Source organism: Diadema antillarum, unplaced genomic scaffold (genome assembly GCF_040938485.1).
Source record: "Diadema antillarum isolate AM-2024a unplaced genomic scaffold, OU_Dant_1.0 seq00000643_RagTag, whole genome shotgun sequence".
NCBI lineage: Eukaryota > Metazoa > Echinodermata > Echinoidea > Diadematoida > Diadematidae > Diadema > Diadema antillarum.
The window spans coordinates 260,035-269,484 of record NW_027271557.1 but is presented as its reverse complement, the minus strand read 5'-3'; the positions used below and the strand labels follow the sequence as shown (position 1 = coordinate 269,484).

The 9,450-nt window shown below is 35.2% G+C and overlaps 1 long non-coding RNA gene across 1 annotated transcript; it reads left to right on the top strand.

Moving 5' to 3' along the window:
* Nucleotides 1–758: 758 nt before the first annotated feature.
* On the top strand, nucleotides 759–6,014 carry LOC139736400 (uncharacterized). The gene is made up of 2 exons (XR_011711258.1): nucleotides 759–937; nucleotides 2,849–6,014. It is a non-coding gene; the product is annotated as an uncharacterized lncRNA (long non-coding RNA).
* Nucleotides 6,015–9,450: the final 3,436 nt, after the last annotated feature.

The following is a 9,450-nucleotide window of genomic DNA, read 5'->3' as shown; positions in this document are numbered from 1 at the left end:
TTAAAACACTCCATAACTTTACACAAATAACAAAGTGCACTGCAGTGATTTTCAGAAAACAAACAGCATCGACTGTGTTAATGATTCCCTCTCCTCCTAAGAAAACTAAATTTAAAACATTCAGGTGACCTGTGAAGCGACTGTTGAGGTCATGAAATCATCAAAACCTACTATTACAGTAAGGTAACTCGGACCAAGTGTGTTCAGACATAGGAACATTTACTTGGAGTGCATGATACAATTTATTTTGAAACTTGTTAGTAGTTCTCATTCATTTTATGCACGTCAACGATTTGAACCAGCCCAGATACATATAAGAGCATTATGTGTCCGTTTGTGTTCTCTGTTAATGCCTGCAAATGTGCTCTCAGCAACATTACGATTATTTCGGCAGTTTTACCTATTAAAAAATGATTATGTTCTTTTTTTTTATTGGACCCAGATGACCCTTTGCTACGTTTTCAAATCAATGCTCCAATTTTTTGAATAAATAGAAATTTAGCACAAAATAATCATTCAAAGATTTTCTTTACCGCAGAGCGGCAAAAGGAGACTATTTGCGGGAATTGGCCTGATGTTCATCCCATTGCTTTACGACGATTCTTCAAAGCAATTCTTCTTTTTGACGTCATGTGTCTCGCCGCTTTGTTTATTTGGAACTGCTTCAAATTTCGCGGTCGTCGAGGGCTAGTAGGCCCACCGACAGCCCCAGCCATGGCAGCTCGTTGGGACGCAGCGCACATCGACTGAGTGGCAGGCTTCCCCCATAGCCTGTGCGTCATGAAGGGGGATAGAAGACGGAAGCCTCACGCGACAGGGGGCGCGACCTAGCTCCGCTGCCACGATCGTTGGAAGCATCTCGCCGGCAGCTCCGGAGAAGCGTGATGTTGTCTTCAACCGGTGATTTCTTCCTTGCAGTTCCTGTGCCTGCTGGAAGGTTAGGACCCCATTTTGTCTTCTGTGATCACTCCCTGGCAAACTCAATAAATGTCTCCCAGTGTTGGTTTTCAGGTGATGGTAAAATGCTGGCCGGCAGCAGTCGTGCACCTCTTGTTACTTCTATCTCTCCTTCTCTATCAGTCGACAAACGAGATACACAAGCACAATGGGAAATTCCTTTCCTTTTAACTTGAGATTGGTGTAATAGTTCATCAACAATGGATTTAAGATGAAAAGTATGTGATGAGATGGATAGGAGAAAAACAGTGCATGCCAGACCTGTTTTTACAGGAGCATAAATGCTTCACCACAATAATAGGTATTTGAAGAGCTTGCTTCCAAAAATCCATCATTTTGCAATGACTTTAGCGCCTTTTGGAAGCGAGCTCTTAATTTTGATACACAAGTGACTTTCAGCACCTCTTTGTTCTCCAGTGGGTTTTTTTCCAACTGATTGCACTTTATTTTGTTAGAAACTTTACACAAAATGGGCTTTGACGTATTAAATCATCAAAATAGTTACTGGATAAAAGAATCAAAGTATAAGACGAAAATAGAATAAGCTTTATCTTGCATTTGTATAACAGAAAACGAAAATTTTCTTATATTTTGTATGAGCTTGCCTTCACTTCTTGTTCTTGTGTTAATCACAGGGAAATTTTGCATAATGTTCCGTATTAAATATTATGGCAAATAGATATATGAAAGTCCACATATGAAAGTCCACAATAACATATCTGCATTGATAAACATGAACTTCACTGTCTGTGCTGCTGTTAATTTATTTACGAACAGAGACAATAGAAGGTGAACAGACAGTTACTTGAAACAAATGCACAACTATTTTTGGGTAATTATGAAAGACCCAGAATAATCTGACTGTTCTCTCATCACAGTGCCTTGCATCACAGAATGATTGACATCAACTGCAGAAAATGTGCTGGTTTTTGTTGCCTGTTTGTACAGGTGTGTCATTCTTTTTTTGTTTCTCTCTTGCTGTTGTTCTTCCTTTTGTAAGGAAGATTGATAAGAGCCTGTAACTTTAATTCAGCCACTCTTAGCAGAACAAGCGTATCTTTTCTCTAAGAACATAGTCCGGTTTCCTGTAAATTGCAGAGATAATATTTACACATGAATCTGTTCTGTAGGCCCTTCACAGCATAGGTTCGCTACTTTTCTAACTGTTCTAAGGCGAACTTTCTAAGTACACTGGGAAAGATATGACTGCCATGTTATTCCCACGCATATACAGCAGTCCAGAAAATTCTACGCGTCTCCGTCGTATTCGCTGTTGTGAGAAACAGAGGAATTTAGAGATATCCAAAGTAAACATGTAACGCTTTCGTGTGTATTCACGCCACGAAATATAGGTTGTCCGAATGTTATCAAGTAAAGAAAAGAGACCAGGAAAACCACATGACATGAAGGGAAAGTACAACCAAGACTTGCGCAATGTTTAGTTAAGATCTTTCTGTCAGAGCAATTTGTAAAGAAATTATATTCTTTGACACTATTGGGGGTTCCTGACAGCAGATGCAATAGTAGTTTCATTTCACAAACAGCAACAAGTTCATAAGTGGTCTTAGGCATTCCCCCAAGATTGCAGAGAGATGCACCATTGGAATAATACGGTAAAAGTGACAAGTCAGTGTTGAAGACATTGAGTGTTGATAGCAGATTCTACGCTGATTATGTTATAAGCAAGAAAAAATACTTATGAGCTTGAATGTAAATTTATCAGTTTGAATGACAAGATACTCTGATGTAAACAAAGACAGTGATGTAAGCGACTTTGTTGAAGGTAAGAGAACGTGGCGTTGAATATTACCCGCTATCTATGTTTAGCATTGAATTTAATAATTTGAACTGTTTGTTTCTGACATAATATGTTTCACTCCATCTTCTGCAGATATAACGAGGAGACACTTCCACACCTCGGGACCTGCTTGTAGGTGTGGTAGAAGTTTACAGGTGGTAAGTTTCAGCGCATTTTTCAATCAGTTTTTACTCATCCCCATCACAATGTGGATGAATTAGATATTATGATAATATTTCTCTTTATGAACATTTGGATTTTTAATGATTGTCATAAAATTTCTTTATAGCTGCAGCTATAACGTAAATATAATTCCTCTTCGAACCTGAAGACCAAACTTATCGTATGTTTTACATAAAATGCAAGTGTTTATCTTTGTGGAAATAACGTAAAGGTTCATTAATGAGGATGATTAAGAAAGGGAGAAAGGTTTTCGTTCGGTTGTACTAAAGCACATCAGTTCCAGCTTAATTGTGTGTAAAATATCAAAGCGGATTTAAAATTCCATTGTAACTACAGTTGAGTGATCTTCAGCTTGCCATTAAACTAGCCATACTAAAAACCTTTTTACGAGTAGTGATTATTTGAAAATATCCGTGTAACTTCTTACTGTTTTCCTAAATATTCGAAGGATTCTCAAACCCTTTTCTACTATAAGAATGCGGGAGAACAGAGAGGACCAGAAAACCGCCAAACACACAAACAAAATGTATTGATAAAATTCTGTTGTAACTACAGTGGAGTGATCTTCAGCTTGCTCGTAAACTAGGCACACTAAAACCACTTTACGACTCATGATCATTTAAAAGTATCCGTGTTACTTCGTACTGTTTTTCCTTAATATCGCATGATTCTCAGACCCTTTTCTGCTATAAGAATTGTGGAGAACGGAAAATACACCGGAAAACCAAAAACAGACAAACACACAAACAAAATGTATTAATAACAAAGACCTTTGAAATATCAGCCAGATCATAGCTCTTCAGATATGTAATTTAATGATCTAAATCTTCGGTAAAACTAGAAAATTTTCAGTCCTTCTGAAGGTGGTAAAACCCGACAACATGCTCTATATGCCATTTTGCCCCAACACACATGATATTCTTAGGCCTCTTGATAATGGAAATTATACTTGGGGATTGTAACATGTTTCGAATAAGTGTGTATCTTCAAATTCATGAAATTCTTCCGTCGAGATGTTTTCATTGCAACTGATTGGCAAATTGCCCTACATCGACGTAAATATCATATCTTTTGTCATGGCTATTAGTAAGCACTGATCAATTCAGTGCATATTTACGTCGATGTAGGGCAATTTGTTAATCAGTTGCAAAGTATGTATCTTGCCCGTTTCATGATGTTTATAATTCATTGTTAACATTTGAAATGTGTTCTTTTCTACTCCAGAAGTTTGTAGGTGTAATTTAGCAAGTTATATCTATCTCATCACCACTGTGAGCTTACTGTAAACAGTGGGGACTCTGTTAGGTATCAGAATGATTAGCATTTTATGTTATTTTCTGAGACATTATCTCTTTATCTCATGTTTATATATGAAGCCAAAATTTGCTGTCCAAGACATTCTCAAAATTACCCAATAATCAAGCCGAAATACATACAGATAATGTTTCAGAAAATAACATAACTAATCATATCTGATACTACCAGAGTTCCCACTGTTTACAGGCTTGATTATTAGGTAATTTTGAGAATGTCTTGGATGGCAAATTTTGGCTTCATAATATTAGATAAACACGCAAGATTGACGTGTACGTTTAAAAAGTATTTGTATGCATTTAGATATTCATACATGTTAAAGAGATAAATATTTGAAAATCTCGCTGTTAAAAAACAAAACAAACAAGCGTTTTTCTTACATAGAGTGTGAAAGGAAGTTATCATCAGATTTGATATGCACATCTTTGCTCAGTGAGTAGTAGGATTAATTCCAGCGGACTGAACTACTTCAATGATTGTGTTTCGCAGAAAGAGTCAAACTAAAGACATTATAAAAAAAAAGAAATACAACTCAATGAAAAATAGATTGTGTATTGCATTGACTCACGTAAGTTATTATCTGTTTGATATGAATTGACTTGATTAGATTTCATTTAATTTCGGGATTATTCACAAAGTAAATACAATGTTAAAAACAAATTTCCGAGAGTAATTATATATTGGACCGAAAAAAAAATGAATGCACCAATCATACATCATAATATGCGTAAATTGTAAAATATACATGAACAACTTGAAAGCCATTGACTATTCAATCAATTTATTGCCAACAAATGCAGGAGACGGCTATCTTAAACTGAAGTATGGTTTTGATTACGACCTCTGAGAAGAATATATATGATTAACTTGCCATAACTTTTTACAGTATAGAACAGAAGTTAATGTATGAAAATTGAAATATATCATCTTATTCTCTGGTCTCTACAAAACCGAGGATATTACCCTGTTTGATGTGAAGTTATATTATTACTAATATACCCGTCATGCAGTTTTTCTTTTGACTTCTTTTTCTTTTTTCGGTTGAACCGCTGTCATCACAAATGTTTTTCATATTCGAGAAATTCCGAATGAAATTTCCGGAAACAAGCAAAAACAAGTGAAGATATGACAAAAGTTTTGCCTTTCATTTCAAACCTACACAAATTATAGGCACGCATGTTTAATGCTTAATTTCTGAAGTAAGTCTTTTTGTTAAGCTTTCAATGTAAATTATGCAAAGAGGTATTTTCTTAACTGTATTCAATAAGAGATGAATGACAAAAAGTGCACATTTTACTTTCAAACGAGATATATCTACTCGTATCAGTGGATTCCTTCGCATCCATGATTATTACACGTATGAAATACAAAACATCTCTGAAAGGGGAGATTTTGTCATGAGCTTGTGATGATTTTCCAGCACTGGAGCGTCTCATAAAATTTTTGTGTCGTTCCTTTACGATTTTCTGCTAACCTGAGTGTTGTTTCAAATTGTGATTCGTAAGAACATTATCTGAACGGGAATCATGCTGCTTTTGCAATATTGATACACATTGGTACTGGATCATGAATCGTAACTAAACGGACTTGAATCGTCCTCAAGAAGAGACAGAATAATGACAACTTTAATATTGGACTGAAATTAAAAGGTTTTCGGGTGAAAATGAAATCCACTTAAATATCATGAACGTATAAGTAAAAATCTTACCAAGAATGCCCATAGTAAGTTTCTGTATATTTCATTAAACGTCCGATAAATGGATGATAATGAGTGTGTGTGTGTTCAGTAATTCGTAGTCCACGTGTTGGTTAAATAACGTCATCAATAATAGCACAGAACTTCAAAGTTGGCATGTGTAATACTGTCAGCAAGAACAGTTTATTTGAATAACACACAAACTTTCGGGTACCGTGCCCTTTGTCAAGTGATTTTCTGACAAAGGGCACGGTACCAGAAAGTTTGCGTGTTCTTCAAAATAAACTGTTGGTGTTGAAAGTATGATACATGTCCACTTTGAAGTTCTGTTCTGCAATTTAATATATATATATATATATATTTCAAATTTGTGCACTTAAAATTATCATTAATCATACAATTTGCCTCATCAGACCTCTGCATTATACAACACACTCTCAAAAGAAGTTTTAATATTCCTGCTGAAAGCGAAAATATTGTTCACCTGAAAGTGCAGAAGGTGGTGATTGTTATGCACACACTAACAGCCTTGCTACCATTAGCGTATTAACATGTTTCATTGCTACACCTTTCTATCCGAGTGGAATTCTAAATGTATTTACCTTTCACTTTTACCCACACATACCTGATTTCCTGTTAGGTTGTTTGACTTAGCTGATACTTCACTGAAAACAGTGGTTTATCTGTGTCGGCCCTTTATCACTTTTTTTTTTCCTGAGTTACAACTTTCATTATACCAGTAACTTTAACCTTTTCAATTAATTAAGTTTGTCGCTGTTTCTTGTTATGTGCCAATATTTGTGTGGCTAAAGATGTCACGATTTTCTTATCTAGATTCATACTCTTGTACAGAAAAAAAAAAAGAAATACCAAAGTCTCAACACAACATGAACATAAACACAGAGTTGTCAGTCATTTGTCATTAGTATTGCTTTGCAGTGAAAGTGGCTGCTGCCATATAAGTCATAAGCAGCTATCAACTTTGTATCAGTCGACAAATTGTGAAAGATAAGGATATCATTATCACCACAGAATATGAATGTCTCTCTCTCTCTCTCTCTCTCTCTCTCTCTCTCTATATATATATATATATATATATATATAGGTATAGATATAGCTAGATAGATCTGTGTATGTATGTATGTTCAATATATCTACCTTTACCTTTCGTCAATAGCTCGTGTAAGATAAGAGCGTTAACATCAGCACAATAGAATTTTTATAATAATGGCATGATGCTGATATATTTACCACACCCTTTTTATATCAGAATACAACCATGACAAATGATGACAAGGGATGTTGCAAGATGCCAGCTGTACTAGTTGTGTGCATTTTATTCCGTGCATGCATATAGATTAATGGTTATTTCTTTATCACGCCATGTTTGTGTACAGACAATAAAGCTCCAGAAAAGCAAGTGTATAAAGTTTTAAATAATTCATTTGGCATCTTGCGACGTTCTTTGCTGTCATTTGTCACAATTGAGTATATAAATAAATAAATATATACATGTATATCTATATATATATATATGATATATAAATATATATTTACATATGTATATATATATATATACTAGTATATATATATAGATATATATATATACATCTCGTAATCTGACAAGTTTGATTTTAATAGATTGAGATTTCTTTATAGCCGAACAATATACTCATAAAGATAATGCTAACAGCAATTTTTGGACATGACTTTTTTACTTCTTTTAAACGAGGGTTTCGCCATAACAATGCTCATTACTATGCATTCTAACCTCCTTGCAAGCACAGCCATAAAAACAGTGAATTATCGAACACACTACACGATGTACGCAGGTATAGATATGCATTGTGATACGAACTCACAACAAAAATAATGCTACTGAAGATTCAACTCCGGACAAAACTATGCTGCAGCTTAAAAAAAAAAATAGAAAAAAAAATCTTTGGATCATGGCGCTTTTGAAAAAAAAAAAATAAAATTAGAACGTCTTCATTTCACAAAGAAAACTGAATAACGTCTATTAAACATGGAAAAATAAAACAAACAAACAAGAGCCCCTTTACTTGTTCCAGTAAATCTATGTAGTCATGTGTTGGGTACTGCTTTTAAAAAATGTATACTTGCTGGGTATACCAGTGAGATTACTGATAAGAATATAACAATGGCAGCCTCTGAGTTGTCGCTACTAATACGGTACTTTGCCTTTGATAATTTGTGAATTACAGATGGAAAGAACGTAAATAACAAATAGACAGGGCTAAATGTTTTCACCGAGAACATTATAGAGTCATGCACCTGTAGAACTTCCTATATGTAGGAGGCCGTTACTTTACACACAGCTTTTCGTATTGAAGTTAAAGGGGATGGCTAGTTACTGATCAGTGTGAATCAGTGGGAATGCTGGGGGATGATTGTTCCAATCCTTGTGGGATTCATTTAAGAATACATTATTTATCTACTGTTGTATAAAAATTATTTGCTTCAAAATGGTTTCATATTCAAGTAATGCGCAGTTCAATGTTTCCAGGTTAGCATGGCATGAATGTACAGTGTCGGGCCGTAAACGATTGCCCCGTAACTGTACAGGCATGCTAACAAGGATTGGAACAATCATCCCCCAGCATTCCCACTAATTCCCACTGATCAGTTACTAGCCATCCCCTTTAATAGTAGAGAGAAGACGTGATTCACACTTGAAAAAAAAAAACAACAACCGCAATATCTAGAGTTACCGTTGAACTGCTGAATATCAGATGACATTATTAAATATTCTCAAATACAGTTAAGGGCTTTTTACACTTGTCTTTCTTAACCCCGGACTTTCTCTGACCCAGGACTATCGTTAGTCCCGTACCAATTTTTTCAGCTTTTTACACTGGCCAATTGTGACCCTGCACCTCAAAACAAACAAAAAGTCGCCAGACATGAATTTTTAGTTAAGACCATATTCTGAAAGAGCAGACTTTAAGCTTTAAAATGATGTATAACTCAAATCAAATGGACTCTTCTAACCTATCTAAATATTGGAAAGAAGGCACAAACTCAGGAAAAGTGTGAACTGAGAAAAGAGGCTGTGAAGTACAGTGTCTATTCAAGCGCTTAATCTTTACCAAACCGTGCTGGCTGTGCAATGAATGGGACAAAAAACAGGAAGTAAACCACCAAGAGTAATAGCAATGAAGAGATTATCAGATTAAAATGAAATTAAGCATGCCTCATAAACACATTCTGTACATAATTAATGCCAACTTTCAAAGCAGTAGCATTATTCTTTCAAAAGTTATTAGAATTGAAAGTGAAGAGTGTGGACAAGGTTTTTCAGAAATGAAAAAGGGATTCTAAAGACACACCTAATCACACTATTCTACCAAAAATGTTCGAGATAAACTGCTAAAATAACACACTTTCCTGCCCGTTTTGTTATACCAAATTTTAGAATAATGTAAAAGAAGACCCGCTATTTCAGAAAATATGAAAAAGTCAAGTTTGGCTAGGTTGACCC